The 26,054-nt window shown below is 30.5% G+C and overlaps 1 protein-coding gene across 9 annotated transcripts in view; it reads left to right on the top strand.

The window, feature by feature from the left end:
* The window catches only part of LOC105325189 (uncharacterized), a 68,677-nt gene extending 45,051 nt beyond the window's left edge, over window positions 1-23,626 (top strand). For 2 of the 9 annotated variants that reach the window (XR_010709707.1, XR_010709708.1), the window contains exons 8-9: window positions 22,551-22,684; window positions 23,451-23,626. The gene's annotated coding sequence lies outside the window, so the exon portion shown is untranslated. Of the gene's footprint in view, window positions 1-5,012; window positions 5,162-12,594; window positions 12,648-13,287; window positions 13,345-13,791; window positions 16,294-16,430; window positions 16,481-16,689; window positions 16,833-17,971; window positions 18,022-19,596; window positions 19,691-21,569; window positions 21,678-21,914; window positions 22,399-22,541; window positions 22,685-23,450 lie in introns of those variants that run through there. The other 7 variants (XR_010709702.1, XR_010709703.1, XR_010709701.1 and 4 more) reach the window with 7 other exon arrangements.
* The last annotated feature ends 2,428 nt before the right edge of the window (window positions 23,627-26,054 follow it).

Here is a 26,054-nt window from a genome sequence, read left to right as displayed (position 1 = left end):
AATTTTTAAAGATTACTGCGAATTTCCGATTAGAGAACTGTTAACTAAAGATACATGTAAATAATATTTGATTAGCGCATAGCTTTTGATCATAGGGTATGTTCTTGGTAAGTCTGATCATATCAAGCCCCTTCTTTGTCGCTAAAATTTTACTCGATATGATCTAAATAGTTTACAATGAAGTAATAATTGCTTGACTATCATAATAACTCTAAAAATATTCACAAGCCGATTTAGTCATTCAAACCTTTGTTAGGTTTCTGTTTATAATTGGGTTTTTTTTTCATTCTAAAAGGGGTATTGTCATGATTTTTTATTTGTACTATTAGCTTTTATTTTAACTCTTATGAACACTTTTTTGATAGAGTAGCTGTAGATAAACATTGCCAACGTAGATTAATCAATTTAATTTTTGTAAACGTCAGTAAATTTTACTAAATAAAATTGCTTTACTGATGAAGGGTTACGGTCATATGACAAAATAAGAGAGGCATTGGCCAGTCTTCATTCTCTTAGTTTCGAGAAAGACAGTCATCGGAGACAGCAACAGTAACGAACTCTACCATGCCATTTCTTATCGGAGGAAATTTTAAAGTAAGTGAAGTATAGGTAGATAGTTTAATAGATATTGAGCATTCAATATGCCAGTAAAGTTGATGTTATTTTGGAGAATACAAATGTTATGTTAATTATATTCAGAGACCCCTTTTTACTCACACACTAATTTCTTTTCGTGTCTTAAGCTCACCGTTCCAAATCTGTCTTCATGTTCTCGAATGAGGCAGTCCCCTGAGAAAGTGAAACAGTTATAACCATCTCTATTATGCCACATTTGTTGAAGGAAGTGAGATAAGTAAAAGAAATACTCGGTTTGAATTTAATATTTCCCTTTCTAACTCTATTAGACAAACTAGTGTTGCAAATGCAATATGTTAATCTATCTAATCAATTAATTATCATCATGTCATCATCTATCAAAGACAATTTACATATTTATAGAACTAAACTGATATATGATTTAATTTTTGTTTTTTGAAAGTACAACTTTACTGATAGAATTTCATACATTCTTTTCTGTTTCAGACACAATGTTTCGGTTTCGTTTTCATTTTTTTTCAATTTAGAAAAAGTTTTGTGAGAAAATGAAATAAATTATCCCACTGACGCTACCCATTTTCACTAACATTAGTGAGATCAATGGGTTTGTATAGTAAACTTGGTCGTAATTATAGAGCTAAGATTTGTTTTAATCAGGTGATCATAATGTATTTACGGACATGTATAACCATAGTAAGTACATGTATTTTTGTGAACGTTTTTTGATTACTTTTTTCCAATATTATATAAATTGCAGTCCTTTGTAAATCATAATAAATCAACATTTTTATCACAAGCAGTATATAAATGCAAAAAATTGAGGCGAATTGTAAATAATACGACTTTGAATGTATTACATTGTATAAAAAAGACATCCAATATATACTTTTGAGCAACGATTTTTGACAAACCAAGTCTTGATGAATACTAAGCAAAATCTCATAGAATTCATTATATTGATGAAAAGGGCATTAAATGGATTTTCATGCTTTAGTATCAAGATAACGATAAAGACCTACCACATGAGATGTCATGAAGAAAAGAAGACATCTTTAACATTCTTTGACTTGATGGTAGAATAATAGAATCATTCATTATCACGAGTGTGGGATAGTGAAGGTTCATTGTCTAGAACGAGGCTCTGCCGAGTCCTAGACCGTGAAGCTTGGCCCCGAGCTTGGATAGTGAGGCTTGGAACTTCACTATCCAACACGAGTATATAATGGATGTGTGTGTGTGTGTGTGTGTGTGTGTGTGTGTGTGTGTGTGTGTGTGTGTGTGTGTGTGTGTGTGTGTGTGTGTGTGTGTGTGTGTGTGTGTGTGTGTGTGTGTGTGTGAAAGTGATAAAAATGGTCATCGACCCTATTATCAATCAAGCAAAGAAGCAAAGAGTTCTAAAAGAAACTAATACACTAATTATTCTCGAACAATTAGAGGTCTTTCCACCTTAATAATTTAATACGTTGCTAGATTACTAAATAAATATACAAAAAATGTTCATACCTATAATATATATTGTACAATAAAATGGGAAAACCACAAACCCATAAGTGATTTTTAAAGATTTTTTTTTACTTCAAGTCATTAAAGAATTCCATAATGTTTATCTAAAGCATCTCTGTGATTTTATTTGCACTTACTCTGTACAAAACCGAACCAAGTGAATATTCTTTACACAAGCATATAAACAGAAAACCTAATAATAGAAGAGAGTGTTCTATCTAGCTTTCTTTGTACAATATAAATGGGTTGACTGTAAAAACAAGTTCCAACTGAGTAACCACATGAATTAATGTGATACCTGGATGACCCAATTGAATACCTTATTGCGCAATCCAGCAAGCTATTGAAACCCTTACTATAATTCTTTATTTCAAAAGATATGAAAATTCACAAATTAGCAGATTTCAAAATGACTTTGACCGTTGACCTTTATGTCATTTTGTTCGGCCAAGGCAGACGCTCACATACAAAGTGGTTTGAGGTCTCTATAACAACAAGTAATAAAAAAGTTGGAAGTCGTTTTACCAAAGTTTCAATACTTTCAGGGGCAATAACTGCTAGAAGGGGGCCTCAGATCTTTTCGGTATGATAAATTAAAGAACCCTCTAAGTATACTGAAGACATTGGTAAACGTTTCAAGTCTCTATCTCTTATGGTTTCAGAGGAGAAGCATTCAGTATAATAGGGGCAATAACACTGTAACTATTCAAAGGTATGAGCCAAGGGGCTATATTTTTAAATGTCTTAAGATGTCCTACTATATCCATGAACAAATTTTTCTCTAGCACCCTGAACAAAAGAGATCTAAAAACTCATTAATTAACAGATAACCAAATGTCCTTGACCTTTGACCTTTATGTCATCTTGTTTGGCCAATGTAGACACTTCCATCCCAAGTGGTCCGAAGTCACTATGATAAGTAAGTGATTTTATGGAAATTTAAATACTTTCAGGGGCAATAACTACTAGAAGGGGGCCTCAGATCCTTTCGGTATGAATAGACTGAAGAACCCTCTAACTGTAATAAAGACATTGGTAAAAGTTCAAAGTCTCTATCTCTTATGGTTTTAGAGGAGTAGCGATACATGTAACAAGCATTTCCTTCTCAAAGGGCAATAACTATGTAAGTTCTGGGAGTTTTTTGACACAGGGTCAATTGGTATCATAACTTTTGATGGGAAATTACATAAAGTTTGCTGAGATAGCCCTAATAACAAAAAGTGACTCTGAGGTAAATAGAAGAAGAAGAAGAAGAAGAAGAAGAAGAAGAAGAAGAAGAAGAAGAAGAAGAAGAAGAAACATAAAGAAAACAAGAGGTCTTTCACCTGAAAGGTGGAAAGACCTAATTAGCTGTATGCACGGTTAATATTCAATAGTATTTAACTGATGGGACACACCTTTATACCGTTTACATTTATATTAACATGCTTGCCCCGATCGACTCGTCTACTTTATTGAGGGTGTAAATCTATGGATGTAACAATATGATGCGAAGTAAACATTTTCATACTTTACAAATGAGATATCCTGTTACAAGGAACAACAAGCAAAACATATTGACACAAGCATCAAATATGCCGAAAAAAATATAATTGTTGTATGAATCATCATTGTTTTTTCCTAAATGGAATTATAAATCTTATCTACACTTCAGTTGATGAAGATAATCATGGTTATTTAATTGCATGAGGTTCTCAAAAGTTTTGAAAATAAATCAGGTCAGCTTAAATTTTCAGGTCAATTCATATTTTCAGGTCCTTCATATTTTTCGTAAATAATAGATATGGATGTCATTAAATGATATTTTTCTACCACATCTCGCATGGAAATATAATAAATACACACACAAAGTAATTTTATTTGACGCAGAACTTAGAAATTCAAATTTATGCTTTATATAAAATTTCATGTTATTCAGGTCTTAAATATTTCAGGTCTTTAGTATGTCCCGTATACCGATCCCGGTACAATGTTCTGAAAAGAATGAAAAACTTCGAATAGATTATAGTCTCAGTTAAAAAGCACCTAACACGACCGTCTATAAATGTCATTAAATGACCTACATTATTTACATTTACGAGTAAAACAAAAAAAAAATGTAAAATTTTTAAAGGCATACAACATATTTTTACATGCAAATTAACTTTTAATTCATAAAAATAGGCATAATAATAATTCTATCAAAAAAAAACTATCCCGCAGAAACGCAGTTACAATATCTAAATGTATATCAAATAACGGACCGCCTTCTAGCGGCCCGTAATTAATTTTTTGCAAAGCATGAACTCATCCATGTAAACGATGGCGTTTTTAATAGTATCAATCTGTCAAAAATTGCCATTTGTAAACAACAACATACAAACTTCATATCTGCCGTTTTAGAAAGGTTATACACACACTTAATGTTAAACCGCTTTAAATTGTTCGAATGAACATTCATTAAACCACGCAGGTTACCTCTATCTCTGTGAATGAAATCGCCCTTTGTTGATCGGGGAAAAGAGGTGCTGTTCAGCAGAGCGAGCGGCTAGACAAACTTTGTGATGCATGTATAGGGAAATTTGGCGAGCGCTCGCGGGTGCACGCTCTGCTGAACAGGCTTCAGTTTTGTGACAAAGAGGGTGCTTGTAAAATAAGTTTTACGAGCTAGGATTTCAGATATTGACCTCCATTTAATTTAAATGCGTATTCATTACCTTTTTATATTTTACAAATGCAAATGTTGTTTTTTAACTTAAGTTATATCAACACAAAGTTTTTCGATTTATAATTATAGATCAACTATGAAAACAATTACGCCTTAAGAAATACACTTAAATGACCTGTTACAAAAATAGACGTTGATACTTAAAACAAAACTATGTGGGTTTTTTTTAGCAAATATATTTTACTATTTTAACTCTCATTCATTTATTTAAATGGAATGAAAAAACTACGATTTATGAGAATAAAGGAAGAAAACAAATTGGCTAGCCTTCGTGAAGCTTGGTTTCTCATTTTACCAACAGTTAAAGAAGGAAGTCCTGAATCTGCTGCGTAGATCAACTTAAACACAGAAAGGGTATGTAATTTACATGAAATTAAACATGCCTTTACTATTATTTTTAATCTTATTTTACTATTAAGAAGATCGGTTTTCAAATTGAGTCTTCGACATATATAATTAATGTTTAAGACAGTAAAACTTTGTGTTTGAAAAAATGTCAAAACCGAAAGTACCTTGATAAAAAAAAATGACAAAATCTTAGTCCTACTTACTACGAGACAAGTTACAATTTGCTCGTAATAATTGTACACTGATTTTTGGCGTTAACAATTCATCGTTGTCATTACAAACAGATTATATATTATTAAGATGAGACAGTACGCTAATCACGTGACTTTTGTTGAATCACGTGACAGTTATTATAAATTTCACAGATGTTGATATAAAAAAACTCTAAAGAATTATTAGAACCTTTGAGGTCACAAAATCTTACCAATATCAATAGCATCAAAACGTAAGATTTTTTAACGCTTTTTTACAACCATTCCCTATGAAAAATTAAAATCAAGGCTTTTTGATATCATCGACAGTTGTTTCTTCAATAAAAATGGAGGTCGTAAAAATGCTGACCTTGTCATTGGAAATCTGAAAATTTTTTTTGTTAAAAACCATTCTGATTTCACACACAAGTACTCTGAAGTTGACCTTAAAAAGATGTTTGAGGTTCTGATAGACAACATCTATGTAGTTTTTGGAAATCAAGTCTTCCAACAATCTGTTGGAAATCATATGGGTACCAATTGTGCCCAATTGTTAGCAGATCTATTTTTGTATTCTTGTGAAGCAGAATTTATTCAAAAACTTGTACGTGAAAAAAAAATAAATCACTCGCTGTGGCCTTTAACTCAACCGTTAAGTATATCGACGACATATTAGCAATTAACAATTGTTATTTCCATACTTATGTTGACTTGGATATTTTACTGCACATGGCCATTGATGTTAACCTAACAACAAAACTTCATGATAAACGCGATGATTTCAATTTTTCTATAGTCAACTTTCCTTACTTAATTTGCAATATTCCTTCATCACCTACATATGGTGTTTTTGTCTCTGTTGATTCGATACGCAAGGGCATGTTCTTTGTATGAACTGTGTCTAAGACGAAGCAAGCTACTGACAAACAAGTTGATAAAACAGGAATATCAACATTCTCGCTTGGAGTCATCTTTTCGTTAGTTCTATGGTCGATACAACGACCTTGTCACCAAATATAATCTTCCACTAGGTCGCATGCTGACTGACGTTTTTCATACTAATTGTTAGACCATAATTAATCACTTAATTGTTTTTTTCCGATTTCTTTTCCCGATTACGACAAAGAGCACACGGCTGGTGTGACCGGTCGGCAGAGGATGCTCACTCCTCCTAGGCACCTGATCCTACCTCTATCTATTTGGAGGTCCGTGTTGCTCTGCTTTGAATTCGAATTTCGTTTTATGGATCTTTGAGATGGTTCACGGTTTGTTATCGTCCATTTTTCTCAGTAATAGTTGTTCAACATTGTGAACTACGAGAATATGATTGGGGTGTAATGTTGATGTGTAATTAGGCTTCAGAATTTTTTTTTTTCACGGGGTTTGGTGGGCAACAAAAGCTGACGTTTTTGCAAAAATATAGTTTCCGGAACTACTCTTACAACTTCTGCAATAGCTATGACATCTCTTTGAATATCATAGGGGCTGTCCTAAAGATTACCGATAAAGTTTTGAAATTTTTAATTTCATCCAGGGAGTCAAATAGTTGCCGAAATCTGACGTTTATCACTCCTTAAAAAGACCTAGTTCCCAGAACTCATCTCATGATTTAATGAATAGCCACAACATACCTTGGGAAATGAAAGGGGCTGTCCTATAGACGTGCAATAAGGTTTTAAAAATTTAAATTTTATCCTTGTAGTCAAATTTTTGCAGAAAACTAACGTTTATTCCTCCTAAATAAAACCTTGTTCTCAGAACTCCTCTTATGATTTAATGAATATCCATATCATATCTTGGGAAATGACAGAAGCTGTCCTATAGATTTACAATATGGTCTTAAAAAAATAAATTTCATCCAGGGAGTCAAATAGTAGCTGAAAATTGACGTTTGTCACTCCTAAAAATAACCTCGTCCCCAGAACTCCTCATAATTTAATGTAAAGCCACATCAGATCTTGGCATATGACAGGGGCTGACCTATAGATGTGCAATTAGGTTTTAGAAATATAACTGTGATTCTGAGGGTCAGACGTATCTGCAAATGATGAATAGTACTACAAGAAACAAGAATATATATGGTTTTATGGTCGGGATCTTAACAGTTTTCAAGATATTTGGTAATTTTCTATTTTATGGAAATCAGAATTATCCCATAGAATCAATATTTACAGAACATTTGAAGTGCCGTAATACAAAGGGATAAGAAACAAAAAATATATATGATGCATTTCAAGATACTTTTTCAGTTCCGGGGGGGGGGGGGGGGGCTTAGGGACAGGGACCATGTCTTAAATGAAATGTTTAGCAGAATTGGACAAAATTAACACTATAGCTAGGAAATCTGCAAAGTGGGGCCTTGATTTAGTTGTTTATATTTAAAAAGGCTATTACACAATAGAAGTTCACCCTGTTCAACACATGTAACAAACACAGCTTAAGTATCAATCTTTGAAAACAATACGAAGTTATCATAACAAACTTATTGTTGCCCCAAACTCAGAAATACGGTACGTGTTCAGCGAATTTCAAAAATTAAAAAATCATTTGACGGTATAAAGCACATAATTAGGACCAACAAGAATATTTTTATTGCCAAATCAAGATCTTTTTAAACTTTCATCAGTCTTTGTTGATCACATATTTATGTATAGCGTTTTTAGGACAATCAATTTTGAAAAAAAATTTATTGATAATAAGTCAAAATTTTGAAATGTCAATATATTCAAAACGATTAACCGATTCAAATTGAGTTTCAAATAACCGACTGGCAATTTATATATATATATATATATATATATATATATATATATATATATATATATATATATATATATATATATATATATATATATATATATAATAATAATTTATATTTGTTAAAAATCAGGATTTTCATAATTCCATGAGTCGTAAATCTTGACCATTCTGTATCAATGTAAATATCACATATCTCTTGACAAAAAAGAATAAGCAAAATAAAATAAAATTACACTCATTTACTTTTTTCTTTTACTGCATGTGTGGTGATAAGGTAGGGGGTTTAATGGTAACTTCCACAATAAAACCTTAATATACCTAGTAAAGGCAAGAAACAAACGAGATTAAGTTCATCCCAATTTAATAAAAAAAAAAAAACAAGCAGCCTTCTGAGCCGAATTTCGGGGTATATTTTCCGAATTACTAAGAGAAGAACAGGTTTATAATTCGGAAGAGACTTTGACAAACATGGCCGACATTATTAAATGGAATTCTTTTCATGGTAATCGCTGTAGATACATTACTCTCTGAAAAAAATTGTTTGAAATTATATGACTAGATAACTCGAATTTTCCCATACAGCAGACTACACATCGCTTGATCTTAAGCAACATTTCATATACATATTTGAACTTAAGGTTTCCTACACTAATTGTCTGAATGCGTAATGTATGTCACTGAATGAAGAAAAAAAACTATAATACTAAAGTTTAAAACATGTGTGGTGTGTTTTCGCTAGTAATATGAGGAATTGTACAACCACGTAAATGTAACACCTCCTACCATGGATAACCCCATAGTGTGTATGGGGATAGGAATAAACGAAATATTTAAATTCAAAGTGGTTTTAAAAAGATAAATATTTGGTCTCTTAAATTACATGTATATTATACATATATTACATGGCTTCGACGGCGACATACCAGGATATTTGCCCCGAGGTGACAGGAAAGCCCTGGAGTGTTATGGCGACATAACACTTCAGGGCTTTCTTATCACCGAGGACCAAATGTTGTTGGCACACAAAAGCAAATCTAATGCCGGTATAATGAAGAATAATGACCCCCGTAGAATAATGACCGGAGGTCATTTTTCGACGGAGAATAATGACCCCCCCTTGCTGTAGAATAATTGGATTTTCCTGAAGATAAAAGACCCAGGGGTTATTTTTCTTCATGTTTAACTTGAAGAAAAATGACCCCCGAAAAAAAATGACCCCCGCTGTAAACAACGATAGAAAATTGTTACCCAGTATCCCGACAAGGCATATGACTTTAACATTACTGGAATATTCACTCTGTTCAGTTGATTTTGAAGTTATAAGCACCAAAAGAAATCTCTGTATATAGTTTTTCATATCCGTAGCAAACACACACACAAACACACTTACATTGCCACAAATTAGTTGTTGACAGCTATGTCTCCTCTCTTGTCGACATATGGCTGGAAATAACACTGCACTTGTATATAAATCTGCTGTAGTATACTTGATTTTTTTTTACCATGATAATTCTTAATTAACAACATATAATATAGCTTCATCATTTAAAGACGATATTTCATTTACAAAATGTATCCACAACTTTATGTACTGCGATTTTACAATTGCATGGGCAACAAATTGCAAGGTCTACACATGTGTGTTTAGAAATCTGTACAGGTGGTGCTATTGTTGCAAAAACATTCCGAAATTAAAAAAGAAAACAAATGAAAAACAAATTTATATGAATAAGAAGAATTGTGTGATAATTAACGAACAAGAATCATGAAAGAATAATTGTTGTAATAATATGACAAGTATTCTTTGTGAATGAATCGTCAAACAAAGAATGATATATAGAATTTTTTTCGTGCTGGGGGAAAGGGATTTTTAGGGTGAAATATTCCTCTGATAATAAGAGAGATAACTTGTATAGAAAATTTTCTCACTTTGTTTCTGATAACTCATAATTATTAAGGCAACAAAGGACAACAAGCAACAAGGAAGGCGTACGTACTGGGCCCCATTTTATGCTGAAAGGCGACTTTTATTTTAATTCAAATATTAAAAGATAAAATTTGAACTAAACGACCTGAACCCTAATTTTTCAGGGGGGGGGGCGCAAAAAAGTAAGAAACCAAGTACCAAAAAGTACAAGAATTTTAAACTTATCATATTGATCAAATTTTATGAGGTAATATCTATAACCTCTCCCCCTTTTCTCATCCTCCAATGCATTGTTGTTTGTTTTTTCCAAATATACCTTAAATATATGTACTAGCACAGTCTATCAGCATTATGTGTTTGATGGTTTAGGGAATTCTCCGTTTCTCTATTAATCGCTTGTTCACAAAGGTAAATAAATTAGAATTAGGAAAAACATACTAAGACAATTGCAAACTCTGGATTTAGTCATCATTATTTAAAACTTATAACATTTCAAATGTCCAAAACCGATTCAGGTTTTTCTATTCTAAAAGATAAGATATGATGAGACAAAATTAAAAACAAAAGAAAAGAACAAAATTTCATTTCATCCACGATAATATATTTCCCTATATTGAGATTATACCATTTACTAGAAGATCATTCATTTTATATCCTTTGTGTGTCATATATAACAAAAAACTTTGGTTTGAATTTTTTCATACTAATACATATGGATCCATTTACAATTATCGTATCCGAATTTAAAAGCAGAAAACCTTTTATGAAAAAATAAAAAATATATAATTTATCATATGCTGTATGTAGCAAGAATTCAGGATGAAAAAAGATAATTATTGCTGTTTGAAGCAGTTTTTGTTAAAAACCTAAACAACAAAGTGCTCTTCTGAACTAAAAAGCAGCGCTTCACAATGTTCTGTAAGATGATTTGACATTGTATATAACTAGATACTATTTTCATATGCATTTAGTATTTTTGATTTAATGCTGCGATAGCAACGGTTTGGTTTTTTAATCACTTTGTCTGATTTTCCTCATATCATGATTACACTGTCAATTTTGGAGAAATTTTTCTACGCAGAACAATGACCGGGGTCCTTATTCTACGTCGAAAAATGACCCCCGGTCATTATTCTACGGGTGTCATCATTCTACGTTACACCGGTAATGCTTTCTATCACATGAAATGTTAAGATAATTGATTAATTTAAAAATCACATGCAAATAGTTCACCTCCAAAGTGTACATAAAGGGCCGCGTATGTGTATTTTGGGATGGGATCTCACCCTTTATGAAAATTATCATTTTAAAAACTACTGGAAATTGCCTATGGCCCCCTATTATACTAAAACTGGTACAGGAGAGTGTTATATAGAAATACCGGTACTTGGTGTGGGTATTACTGTCTAATGACAGCATCTAGTTCATAATTAAACAGGTTTAATAAAATTTAATCAAAATAAATAATATTCAATATCTTTATGAAAACACCATTTGGTGTACATGTTAGATTAGTGATCTACAGTATCAAACTCAGTAATCTGGATATTTATTCCTTTTTACCCGTTAGAAAGTTTTGGAATTATTGTCAATATTCGAAAATTAACTATCTTTAAAAAGGCAGTAAACATATTAGTTTTACATTGGTCTACGTTACGCTATGATCACATCTTTTTCAAAGGGAGATATTAAATGATTGGCGTCACATTCAATTATAAATCAAGACTTAAAAGATTAAGGCGTTCATGTATTTGAATTGTCGGTAAAAACATTTTTTGATACAGATACGTAAAGTTATACGTTTACTATTGCTTTCCTTCAAAGCAACAGGACATAATACTTTTCCTGGTCATTTATTTATAATTAAGATTTTTGCTTTTAAAAACGAAAAAGAGAAATCTAACCTCTTGCTTTTCATTAAAACTGAATATCTAACCGACAAAAACCGAAATGGAAAATTTTATTTTCGTTAAACTCGCAGGAGAATACTAGAATATAAATATTAAGATACCTCTTCTATTTACTGGAAACCAATTATAAACTCATTAAATGCTTCTTTTGTTTACTGAATTGCCTATAATTAACAAATTTTGTTATTGTTGTAGCTGAAATATTTACAAAATATCAATATGATAAAGGGGCAAATAGATTGTTCGAATTGATATTCAGTTCTTTTTAATATAGAAGCTAAAATTCATTTCACAGGTACATGCATACCTAAAACTAAACTTTTAACACTAACAATGGTAGCACAAAATATGATAACTATATATTTATCAATATTTTATTTGAACTTCATATTATCTTATCTTGTCGAAAATTTATTTAAGTCGCAAGAGAGTAGCAAAAACAAACTTTTCATTAAAAAAAATCAGATCCAGTGATCAGCTGAAGTTCTCAAAAAGATAGGTAACCTCTGGCAATCATGATAAATCATAACCTGAATGCAGAAAAAATTATTAAATAATTATTTGGCGAAGTATGATAAAATTATTTTATAGATTGTGATGTCTCATTAAACTTTTGAAACATAAATGTTTCTTTTTTTTCATTCTTTCTAGACAAGCAATAAATAGTGGATGATAGGGTTCCAACACTACAAGACATAATAACGGTAGGTCATTATTTCAGTAACTGCGTGAATAATGAAAGTTTCAAACATGTAGTGAATATAATATTTTTGATCCCAACAAATAGAATTGTTTGTGATCATGATCACTCGAACTTAGAGAAATCTATCGACAGTTTTATATGCTACTGGTTGCTAGAAGGCGGTCGATTAAATGGTATAAAAGCATAAAGTAGCTGTGCGTTTCTACGGAGCGGATATTATTGTCTAGTTAAACCAGACGCTTTGTCTACGCAGCTCAGCTTTGTTTAGAGATAGTGTGTGGTCAAACAAAAGCAAGTCTTTGATATGTGCATGAACTGTAAGTTTTCTAATTCGAAAAAATTGGGCAATTATTATTTTCTATTTGACGATATTCTGTATACTCGGTTATTTTCGCCCCGTGATATTTTCGCTCTTTCTCATATGCGACCGGTTTTGCTCGATGTAGTTGTGCTTAAAAAAGAGATTATTTGAGACATTGAAATTCGCCCAGTTCGCTGACATCGATGGCAAACTGGTCGAAAATAAAATGAAAGCGAATATTTCTTTGTATACAGTACATGCATACATGAACAAGGCACTTTTATTCCTTAACAATATGCAATGTGGGACTCTTTAAAGCCATGTCAAATTTGTGTTTCAGATTTCTTGTTACAGATACACTAAGTTTATTTAACAAGAATGGAGGAGTCATTTGCAGGTACAACTTTATCTACCGACCGATTAGTTATTATTTTTATAATCCCAAAAACTTTATATATTTCTAAAACGTTTTCTTTATATATATTAACTATTGTTTAGGGGTTTTCATATACATTTTGAGTTTTATACACACTGTTCACGTTAGTGTAGAAATCACATTATCACATACAATTTATATGATCAATAATATTGTTCACGATGTTCTTTATTAAACAGGTTTTTATTCATTATTCAAACAATTATACTGATCGTCTTTTTTTACACTCAATAAGAAAATGGATGAATTTTTACGTAAAAATACTGCAATCATATTAATATATAAATTACAGTGCATAAGTTTAAATTGATTGTTCAGTTCCTAGAAAACATAAATTTATGACACTCTTTAAAAAAATAAAGTACAAAAAACATTGTAAATCTTTAAAGCAATCTTTATTTTTTTCAGATTCCTTTCACGATAAAGACATTACTGTCAGTGGCCAAACAGATCAAAGCAATTCCATTAATCAAAATAAATCTAATGGTTGTATAATAGAAAATGATAAAGCTACATTTATAGCTCAAAATAAAAAATCAAATATAATTAGATCTAATACATTTGATCCGTATTCCATGTCAAATAGGGAGAATAAAACAGATTCCAATGATAGCACATCTAGTAATACAGATATTGATGAATTTAGTGATTTTCGTATTCATGAAACTAATGATGAACGTGAAATAAAAAGTATCATAAGTGTCACACCAAGTGCTAGCACAATTAATGACAAAAAAATTGGTAAATTGACCAATGCTCATTGTCATGACACTAATGAAACGCATGATATAGATAATCAAACAGCAATAAGTGTCACTCCAAGTGGTAGCACAATTAATGACACAAAAAATGATGAATTGACCAATGCTCATTATCAAGACACTAATGAAACGCATGATATAGATAATGAAACAACAATAAGTGTCACTCCAAGTGGTAGCACAATTAAAGACACAAAAAATGATGAATTGAACAATGCTCATTATCGTGACATTAATGAAACGCATGATATAGATAATGAAACAACAATAAGTGTCACCCCAAGTGGTAGCACAATTAATGACACAAAAAATGATGAATTGAATAATGCTCATTATCAAGACACTAATGAAACGCATGATATAGATAACGAAACAACAATAAGTGTCACTCCAAGTGGTAGCACAATTAATGACACAAAAAATGATGAATTGAACAATGCTCATTATTTTGACACCAATGAAACGCATGATATAGATAATGAAACAACAATAAGTGTCACTCCCAGTGGTAGCACAATTAATGACACAAAAAATGATGAGTTGAACAATGCTCATTATCAAGACACTAATGAAACGCATGATAAAGATAATGAAACAACAATAAGTGTCACTCCAAGTGGTAGCACAATTAATGACACAAAAAATGATGAATTGAAAAATGCTCATTATCGTGACATTAATGAAACGCATGATATAGATAATGAAACAACAATAAGTGTCACTCCAAGTAGTAGCACAATAATTGACACAAAAAATGATGAACTGAACAATGCTCATTATCAAGACACTAATGAAACGCATGATAAAGATAATGAAACAACAATAAGTGTCACTCCAAGTGGTAGCACAATTAATGACACAAAAAATGATGAATTGAACAATGCTCATTATCGTGACATTAATGAAACGCATGATATAGATAATGAAACAACAATAAGTGTCACTCCAAGTAGTAGCACAATAATTGACACAAAAAATGATGAACTGAACAATGCTCATTATCAAGACACTAATGAAACGCATGGTATTGATAACAAAACAACAATAAGTGTCACCCCAAGTGGTAGCACAATTAATGACACAAAAAATGATGAATTGACCAATGCTCATTATCAAGACACTAATGAAACGCATGATATAGATAATGAAACAACAATAAGTGTCACTCCAGGTGGTAACACAATTATTGACACAAACAATGGTGAATTGAGCGAATACCATCATCATAATACCAATAATATGCAAGATTATGAATCAAATTTTGGGATGAATGATGATACACCAGAGGACTTAATCCTAGAGAACTTTGAGTTTTCAATTACGCTGTCTAGGTCTGTAGTTCGTTGTTTGAGTCCAATTGACCCACGTTCACTATCTAGGTCCATTGTAGTTGAAAGTCATATAGAATCGAGAGGAAATGTAATGTTATATTAGAAATAACATTCTCTCCCTATTTTTTGTAAAAAAAAAAAAATTAAAAAAAAAATTATAATATACATCATATAAAATATGTAAAAAAATATATTAATTAATTTAGCATAGACGTACACCTCGCTTCTAGTTAAAAAAAATAATGTTTATTTAAAGATATTGTAAATTAAAAAAAATTTTGATTTGGTTTCAGTAATAGTAGTAAGTCATTTATTTAACAATATAGCTGCCTAAATATATGTTTTGATTTTTTTAGGACTAAAGAAAAGATAAGATTTGTTAAATTTTTGAAACCAACGTACAAAATAAAACTCTTTTATTAATATTAAGGATATGAGAAGAGTGCACCATCATTGAAAGATTTAATTTCAAGATTTTATTGAACCTTAAATAGAACAAAAACACAATTTTCCCTTTTTTTCCTTTATTTTTATTATCTTTTATTTATAACCATCTATTCTAGTTACCTATATTTTTGTTCAACAATTTTAACTAAATGATAGCAAATGTAGCTTATTCATTTTATATCTATTTTGTAAATATCAATACAAGTCAATACATGGTGTTGCTTTGATGGGGGTCTAGTAATGTCTTCTAAAACAAGGCAGAGATCTGCCAGACGTAGCCAACCTTTCCATACTTTCGTAAAGCATTAATGACCAAATCCACTAAGCAAATACCTGTGATAACTATCGCAAGAAAAAGACGTGTATGAGAGGTAATATTAAAATAAATATATCTAAGAACATTGAGTCAAGTATTCTTTGTCCAAGAAATTAAAATTTTATCATCAACAAAGTTAAAAATATATACTCAAAAGACATTCATTCATAATTTCCTCAAATTTTTTTTTAGCCACGAACTTCCAAATTCCTCTTTCGACAATGTACAGTTATTATAGGAAGGTATGTATGATTTTATGATCATTTCCATTTCTTCAAACACTTGTCTGATAATAGATAAAAAATAAAATTAAACAAGCAGAAGAGGTAGATATTTTTAAATACAAAGTAATTATTCGGCCATTTTATCAATAGCAACAGAAGTACAGATAAAAATGCCGATTATCACCAAAGAGTTTTTGTCCTATAACATGCATTTTTTTACTAAATAGTTCCAGACTTGTCCTTTCAATTTCTCCTCAATTTCGAGAACAACAGTCATCTGAAAAGGTGGAAGAGGAGGAATAACAAGACCCACATTACCAACACTTGTTGGTAGGAAGATAACTAACAGAATAAGAGGAATGCTCGGAAGGTAAACAAAGTGGACTTTTATATGATTGATTCATTCCTACCATTTCAGTGCGTACAGTTGCCTCAAAAGCAATTTCCAAGTCAACCCAAAGTAAACCCAAAGTAAACCCCAAATGGACCCAAATTTCAAAAAGCAAACCCAATGTAAACACCAAGTAAAACCAAACGTAAACCCGGGGTTAAGTTGGGGTTTACTCTGCAGTTAGATTGGGTCTGATCAGTACTGTACATACTTAGTGTACATCGTACTATAGTGTATCTAACATCACATTGAAACCTTATATTAGTGCAAGCATGTCACTTTTCATTTTTATAGCTCAGGTATGTTTCTCTTACTTTTTTTAATACTAAAAACACTCATGCTTCTGAAACTTAAATTCATTAATCCTTGGGTTTTTTCTTTGAGATAGTCAACGTTTTGATTATGTTTCATTTTTAAATAAAACACTTCTTGTCGTGTCTTATTTCAATCAATGCCTCTAAATCTTTTGCTCAAATTTTCTGATCCCATTCTGATAGAGAAGGAAAGCAACACTCAATCATTAACATTAGATTAAAAAAAGCATTTGTGAAAATCGGAATACATAATGGTGCCAAATACTCCTTTTCAGAGTTAATCAAGTTTTCCTCCACACTGATAAGCTTTTTCTCGTTTAAAAACACTAAATTTGATATGTATGTATTAAATTGCTACTGAAAACATAATAAAACAATTATAACGGGTTTTTTTCAACAATATGATGAAAAACACCGTCCTTTTCATCTCGATTAATATTTGGGTTTTTTCAGATAGTTAAGTCTTCGTATTGGTCTCAATAACATCAATAACATATACCATCTCTTTATATCTATTCCGGTATTTTCTATAGTAAATTTAGATAAATACTAGAAATACAGAGACCAATGTATTTAATCATCAGCATACTCTTTACTACTATATAAAAAATGGATTCGATTTACGACATACTAGTAACTTACGCAATAAAAAGAAAGGATAAGAGGTAATTATATAAAAAAAAATATCTGAATACATTGAATCCAGTATTCTTTGTCCAAGATATCAAAACTGTAATATCAACAAAGTTAAAAATATCTATATTTAATGAAATTTGTACAACATTTCTTCAATTTTGTTTTTAGCCACAGTATTCCAAATTCCTCTTTCGAAAATGTACAGTTAATATAGGAAGGTATGCGGGATATTATGACCATTTCCACTTCTTCAAACACTTGTTTGATAATAGATAAAAAATGAAATTAAACAAGCAGAAGAGGTAGATATATTTAAGATCAATTCTATGTAAGAATCAAAAGTCGGTGACCACGCATAGAAACGGATTTTCTTCATACTTGACAATTTGATAGACTTTGGTGAGTAAAAAAGCCTAACACCATTTGTTTGTTGCTATGTGGTCCCGTTGCCATGGTAACCGAGGGTAAAGATGTAAAAATGGCATTTTATTGCTCATTTGAGAACATATTGTGTATAATGTGCAGAACTTGGGGTTTCCAGGGTAGAATATATTATTTAAAAAGGTTGTCATTTTTCAAAAGAAAGAAAAAAGTTCATGGAAAAACGCATATTTTTAGAGCGTTTCCATGGTTACTAAACAAAAATTTTGAAATCTGTTTACTTCATTTAATTTGAATAAAAAGTGCAAATCTCGGATTTTTTGGTAAGCACTATTATTGATTGTACAATTAAAAATTTAGATAAGAAAAATGAGAACTGTTGCTATGGTAACAAGCTGAAAAATAAGGAAAATTATAATATTTTTAGGCATCTTTGAATGAATATTATTCATTTATAATGAATAAATATATAAAATCAAATGATGAGAAAAAATGAAGTAAGTCCTTAAATTTAATGACACTTGATGAAAATCTGAAATTTTCTAAAAATAACTACCGTTGCTATGGACTTTTCGAAAAGTAAGTATTTTTATGTGATTTTTTACACAACTTAATTTTCCATAGCAACAACACTTCTCTGTTGCATAACAAAGCTTTTTGTGGTATATAATGAAAATTTAGATATATTTTTACAAATTCCAACTAAAACAATTGCAAAAAAATTCTAAAATCGGGAATTTTAGCATATCAAAATCATCTTCAATTTCTCAGTTTTTCCTATTTTTTGGCCTTGTTGCCATAGCAACGGATGTCAATTTCCGTAATAAAATATATATAGCATGGACAATGATATGGATGTAAAAATTGAACAGTTTCCCATTTCGGCTTATTAAAAAACTGCAGAAAACTGATTTAAAAAATTTGTAATGGTTTCCATGGTAACATTTTAAAAGCATTGGTTTCTCCATCAATTTTATGATATAATTAAATAATTGAAAATAGGAGAAAGGCTGTTTTGTGTCTTTGATAGTTTACATTAATGGGCAAAACCTTCTAATATGGCTTCAAAGTAGGTAAGATGTGCTATTTTTCCATCTTTAGCCACGATTACTATGGCAACGGTTACCCCTAGCAACCAACTTTTAGTGGTTTTTTACGTTTTACACCTAGGTGTGTTCATGTATGATATATAAGGAAAATTGGTGACTATGCGTGGCCAGACCCTTTTATAAATCTTTGATTCTTACAAAGAATTGATCTTAAATACAAAGTAATTATTCGGCCAATTATTATTTCTCAATAGCAAGAGAAGTACAGATAAAATTGCCGATTATCACCAAAGAGTTTTTGTCCTATGATATACATTTTTTCTACTAAATAGTTCCAAAATTGTCCTATCAATTTCTCCTCAGTTTCGAGAATAACAGTCATCTGAAGAGGAGGAGGAATAACTAGACCCACATTACCAACACTTGTTGGTAGGGAGATAACTAACAGTTAGGAGAGGTAAACAAAGTGGAATTTTATATGATTGATTCGTTCCTATCATATTTGTTTATAATGCAATGAATATATTAATCGGCACTGGTACATAATTAGTGTACATCGTAACATATCACATTTAAAACTTAAATACACGTAAGTGCAAGCATTTTAATGTACATTTTTATACTTCAGGATTGTTTTTGTTTTTTTTTATACTTTAAAAACACGCATGCTTCTGAAACTTAATTTTTTCACCCTTTTTGTTCGATATTTTCCACGTTTTGGTTATGAATCATTTTTATATAAAACATCTTATTTTATCAATGCTTCTAATTAAAAAACTTTTTCGTAAATTTTCTGATCATATGTTCACAGAAAGGGGAGGCAATTCTCAATTATTAACATTATATTAAAAAAGAAGTTGAGAAAAACGGAATACATGGTGGTGCCAAATACTCCTTTTCGGAATTTATTTTGATAACAGTTTTCGTCAAGACTATTAGAGATGATAAGCTTTTTATCGCTTGAAAACCCTAGATTTGATACGTCTGTATTAATTTGTTACCGAGAGAATAATAAAACGATTACAGGTAGGGAAGATTCAAGCTTGTTCAAATTATGATCCCGGGTATAGGGTGGGGCCACAGTTAGGGGGGTCAATTTTTATATAGGAATATATAGGGGAAAATCTTTAAAAATCATCTTCTAAAACACAATTTGTCTAGAAAAGCTCTAACTTTTAATGTCAGTTCAGATAGTGTAGATTAAAATTGTCAAAGTCATAATCTTCAGGAGTAGGGTTGGGCCACATTGGAGCGAGGGGTCAATTTTACAAAGGAAACCATTTAAAGTATTCACAAAAACTAAAATGTTATTACATATGGTTTTACTTATACGCAAGCATTTTGACATATTGTTGATTCTTTAAAATTATTTAGACTCTGGTCCCTAGACAATTTTTGGGCCTCACAGGGGGTTCAAAGTTCGATGTAGGTTTATAATCCATATGAATACAACAGTTTAAGTCTGATCATATTCTCGAGAAATGCAATGTCTAATATGTGATATGACTGTGTAAAACCATCCTGTTACAAAAGGGCTCAATGATAAACATAAGAACATGCAGGGGAATTATTTTTTTTGCAGGATCTATTATACGACATTGGTCAGATATTTTGTATGTGACTCCAAAAAGCTGTTTTTATTATGTCTATTATTGTTCTGTTGAGCGATGTGGCACATGGGCCTCTTATAATTTCGTGAATAACCACACAAACAACAAGTCCTTATGAATTATGCACATTATTTTCAAACCATAAGCTTTGTATCTTCCGACAACAGACTGTAAAAGTGATGCAGTTTAAAAAAAACAAACAAACAAACAAACAATTCCAAGAGGGAAGCAAAAATAGAGCGCCCCAATGACAGAGGTTAATATAAAATACTATGTAAACATAATGAATGTACTAAAAAGAGTCCCCTTTTCATAGCATACATAATTTGAATTACATCATTTTTCTGAGAAGTTCAAGAATTCTTTCCGATTTCTCATTTTTCGTAATTTCTAGAATGACAATCATCTGGAAAATTAAAGGAAAGATTACCAAAAAACCTTTTACTATCACTTAACTAACATAATTAAAGGAATGATTAATTATGTTTACTTTTTGGTCCAAGTCCTATCCTATACAAATATTAGCGATGTCCATATGTTTCATCACCAGTTTTCTCAAATTAAGTAATGTATCAGAAATGGGAAGATGAGCGATTATTGCAACATGAACTTACTATATATATATATATATATATATATATATATATATATATATATATATATATATATATATATATATATATATATATATATATATATATATATATATATATTACTCAATTTCAGACACTCAGTTCAGGACTTCCTTCTTTTTCTCTATTTCGGGAACTGCAGTTATCTTCAGCCAGATGTGACCATTTTCGATGTGCCAGTTTAATCTTAAAGAGATTTGTGGTAAAGAGTGTGATACAATTTGTAATTATTTGAGTCATACTTTTTAGTTTGTAAACTAACTTTCATATGAATAATGGACAAAATGTTCTCTATTTATCGACAAAAGTAATGTTATTTTTTTCTATGATGCATTATAGTGTAAGTTTTAATATCACAAATTAATTCTTCTTCATGAAATAAAGTTAAAAATATATTTATATAAATTATATAACAATGATTACTTATTTGTTTGAATAGATCGTTACCCCAAAACCACATATACACCATTCATTGACGAAGCAATAAGCATTAGTTTTATTGTAAAATATTATATATAACAATGCAGAATTCAAGAGGAAATCTATCGATCGATTGGTATGAACAATGGACAATTTTTGCTTGATATTTCTTACAAATATGGAGTTAAGGGGGCATAGGTGTTATATGAAAACAAATCCACTTTAAAGTGAACAACATGCACGGAGAGATAATTTTTGAGAAATTATCTGTCAAAATAAGTAAGGTATACTTTATCTAAAAATCAACTAATATATATATGTGTGTGTGTTTGTGTGTGTGCGAGTGTGTGTGTGTGTGTTATTTGTTTGCTTACTGTGCCTAGCCATGTACATGTAGTTTCAAAGTCATCTTTTGACAGCGGACAGTCATCTAAGTAACCATTGCCACTGTACCATCCCTTGCAAAAAAAGGTGGACAACTTATTTAACCACAAATGACACTGGTAAATATCGTTAAATAATCAATGAAAAATGAGCCTTGTATTATCTTATGCAATGAAAAACTCAAATGTAAACGTCGATTATAGTAAAATTTAAAAAAGGACTCGATACAATAAAGAAAAATTGAATAACACTGCATTGCTAGAGATTCCAGAGTTGTCTTTCCGATTCCTCCTGATTTTCGAGAATAACTTACAATGAAGGACTGAAAGAATGGTTGCTCTACCCACTTTGCTAGCATTTGTTGGTAGAAAGATAACTAATAGAACTAATGGGATGCTATGAGAGGTAAGTAAAGTGAATCATCTGTCCATATTAATCCAAGTATTTCCTATCTTAGACAAATACTAGGAATACAGATGTCAATTTGTTCATTTCCCAGTATTATATATCGAGGGAAAAAGAAATTAATAAAAAAAGTTCTTTTTTTAAAAATAATCTAAAATTCCAATAATCTTTTATTTCTTACAAATTTCGGTTATTTTCTCTGTGCGATTCAAACGCATTCTTCCGGGGTATTTTTATTTTCCAAATTTCAAGAAAGGTAGTCTGGAAGCAAAATATCTAACTTTTTATAACTTACATTTTTTAGAAGTTAACATGTGAAAATGTGTGAACATTTCGATACATTTTTCTTTTATGATAAACTAATGGGCGATTAAAATTGAATATATCATTTAAAACTATCCTCATTTTACGGAAAACATATGCATGGATTATATGTGGCAAAAATGTTCTCAAGACAAACAGTTCTTGTTTTTTTTTCACGTTCTTCAATTTTGAGAGACAGTAATCTGAAAAAATAAAGGAACGCTTGTTTGCGTACGTTTTGGAACATAACCTATAGTTAAGCGTGAAAATGTTTATAATTAAACAAGTGTGAAGAACAATAAATATAAACTTTTAGATTTAAAAGGTAATCTTCACACCATATTCTCAAATATTCGTGTGCAATATATAAACTTGTACCTTTGTATTTTGTTGAAAATAAGTATTTATAATTTTAAACTACTGCTGTTTAAATACTTTTTCATTAACAATGTTTTTACTTTAGGTTGCAAAGCATGCAGATAAGACAGAAAAAGATCTACCCAGAAGAGACATGTGATAATTTGTTAATGTGTGGATTTTTTGTTTTCTATCTAAACACTGTGTTTTGTATCATTTTGTATTTTTTAATTGTCTGCTTAATTAACAACCATTAAACATATATAATCAATTTTAATCAAATAGTCTTAACATTTTTTTTTATCTAAGTTGATTTGAGATCTCATATATGAAAATAGTCCTGATTTAGACCTACACGTTTTTTTTAAAATAGTGCATGAGTTTCAATTTATTTTCTCTATGATGCATTCTATTGTATCCATTTACTCTAAAAATATCTATGGTATTGAAAAAATTGCAAGTATTAAAGAATAAGGCTAGCAGATTTCCAATACTTTTTAATAATTTTTCTTCTTATGTATTATTTAAACAATCAATGCTTTCTTTTGTGATTCATGCAGAATGTTAAGGTAGCGAGATTTTACAGAAAAAAAATACAAAACTCGCGTTCAACTTAGCGTGTTATGCTATTTTTCTTCTGCAAAGATCGCTACCATCATAGCCCGCATGAAACATCAAAGGAAGTCTTTCTAATGTTTTTATTCAGTTCTTTTTTTTAACAAATTAATTGTAAATAGTAACTTTATGATTGTTAATTTACAAAAGTATGTTAGATAATAGAAATTGCCAAGTCGTCTTATAAGGTAATATGGTAATAGTCTGACATCATCATGATAAGCAGCCGTTTTTTTAAGATTCCTGATCGATAAACTGGTTAAAACTGGATCTTGTAGATGTCAGTCCTGTCAGCTTTATAGAGCTGTGAATTACATTTTAATTTCCGTGAGAAATAGAGGGAATCATACTTGGTGGATGTAAATATAACAAGATGAACCTAATCATTTTGTGGGGATTTTCCTCTTTGTATAGCCAAAAAAATATGGGATTTCTGTTTACAAGTATGTGATCATTACATAAGGGAAGTGGAACAAATGGTATTCAAGGTCACTGAATTTCAATTTCATTTTATTTTGTTCATAAAAGCAAATATGAAATTGATAAATATATATGAATAGGGTGTATGGCTGTAATGATAGGATTGCTTTCTGTTCAAAAATTACTCATTACGGAAATTAGTCCTATTATGACCCCCATTACTTCACATTTTGACAATGAGAAGTAGAACCATTTTAACAAGAGTTTGGACTTTTAATTGGACGGTAGCTGTCTATTTCTTGCGTCAAAACAAGTTTAAAATAATGCGGTTTCAAGCGAGATTTGCACCGATTGCATACTATAATCTTGTTGATTTCAAAGAGCAATGGCTGAGTGGCCAGCAATGAAATAGACAGGCTTACGTCACATTGCTGTTTGACACAACTACCCAATGTCCAAGCTATTGTTACAATGGTTCTAATAGATATTGTACATGTATTGTATAGAAATTATATTAATAATTAGTTATTTAAATAATCAACAATTTATAGAAAATATATCAATTATTAATAATATAAATTATCTACATGGCTTAGAATAAGTGATATTCTTGCAAAATGATAACAATAGAGAGAGAAAAGGTCGGAAGGAAGTGAGAGAAAAAGAAAAAAGATACATATAATAATTTATAAAGTCACCTATTATATCAGAAATAAATTTTTAACCATCGTGAATGTCATAAAGTTTGTTAGAACTTCCCACGAATTGTTTGCAAGTGGTTTTCATAATCTAAAATGTAAGTATCAACAGTTTTTCAATAACAGATATTTTTCAAGCAGAAACCTGTTTTTAATTATTTGTTTTATTAGATCAAAACTCCAGTATGAGTTGTTGTTATATTTTGTTGCAAAAATATAATATTAAACAACCATTGATACTAGATTACAGAGTGTACAAATGCTTAGATTAAGAAATTTACCAAATAAAACTGATTTCCTATCAAATAATATCGAAATATCAAATTCATTCAAAAATTACTCTTCAATAAAACACCGTAGTATATTTCCAATATTTTTTTAAGAGAGACGTGCAATTTATATATAAGAATGTCATTTTTGGTCTTTAAAATCAAAACAATTATTCCGCTAATATCTAACAACAAACTTTAGCTTTTATATATATATATATATATATATATATATATATATATATATATATATATATATATATATATATATATATATATATATATTGTAACGTATTAACTTTGATTATGAATAATAAATACCGTTTTTAAAATTTCCAAAATTTATTAAGTCCGAAAATCAATATTTCACATTACATATAAAGGTACAACTCAATTTAACAAAGGTCGGAAATAGAAGAACACACAATTTTCACTCACACACTTTTCATCTTTGACAACTCCGCCTACTCTCACCTAAACTCACCAATAGAATTAATTAAAAAGTTTCAAAGAAATTTGCATCAGCAAGCAGAATTTTACAACGCTTACATATGGAAGACAGGAAACCGTAATTCTAACCATAAATAAATCAAAGAAACGTATTTCTCAGATCTGACCATTAATTTGACAATAATTAAAGAATAATGACATTGATACCAAGATTCAGAGAAGGGAGATGTCAAGATGAAATTACTAACATATGTGAAT

Source organism: Magallana gigas, chromosome 9, assembly GCF_963853765.1.
Source record: "Magallana gigas chromosome 9, xbMagGiga1.1, whole genome shotgun sequence".
In the NCBI taxonomy this organism is placed as follows: Eukaryota; Metazoa; Mollusca; class Bivalvia; order Ostreida; family Ostreidae; genus Magallana; species Magallana gigas.
This window is presented reverse-complemented; position numbering and strand designations above follow the sequence as displayed.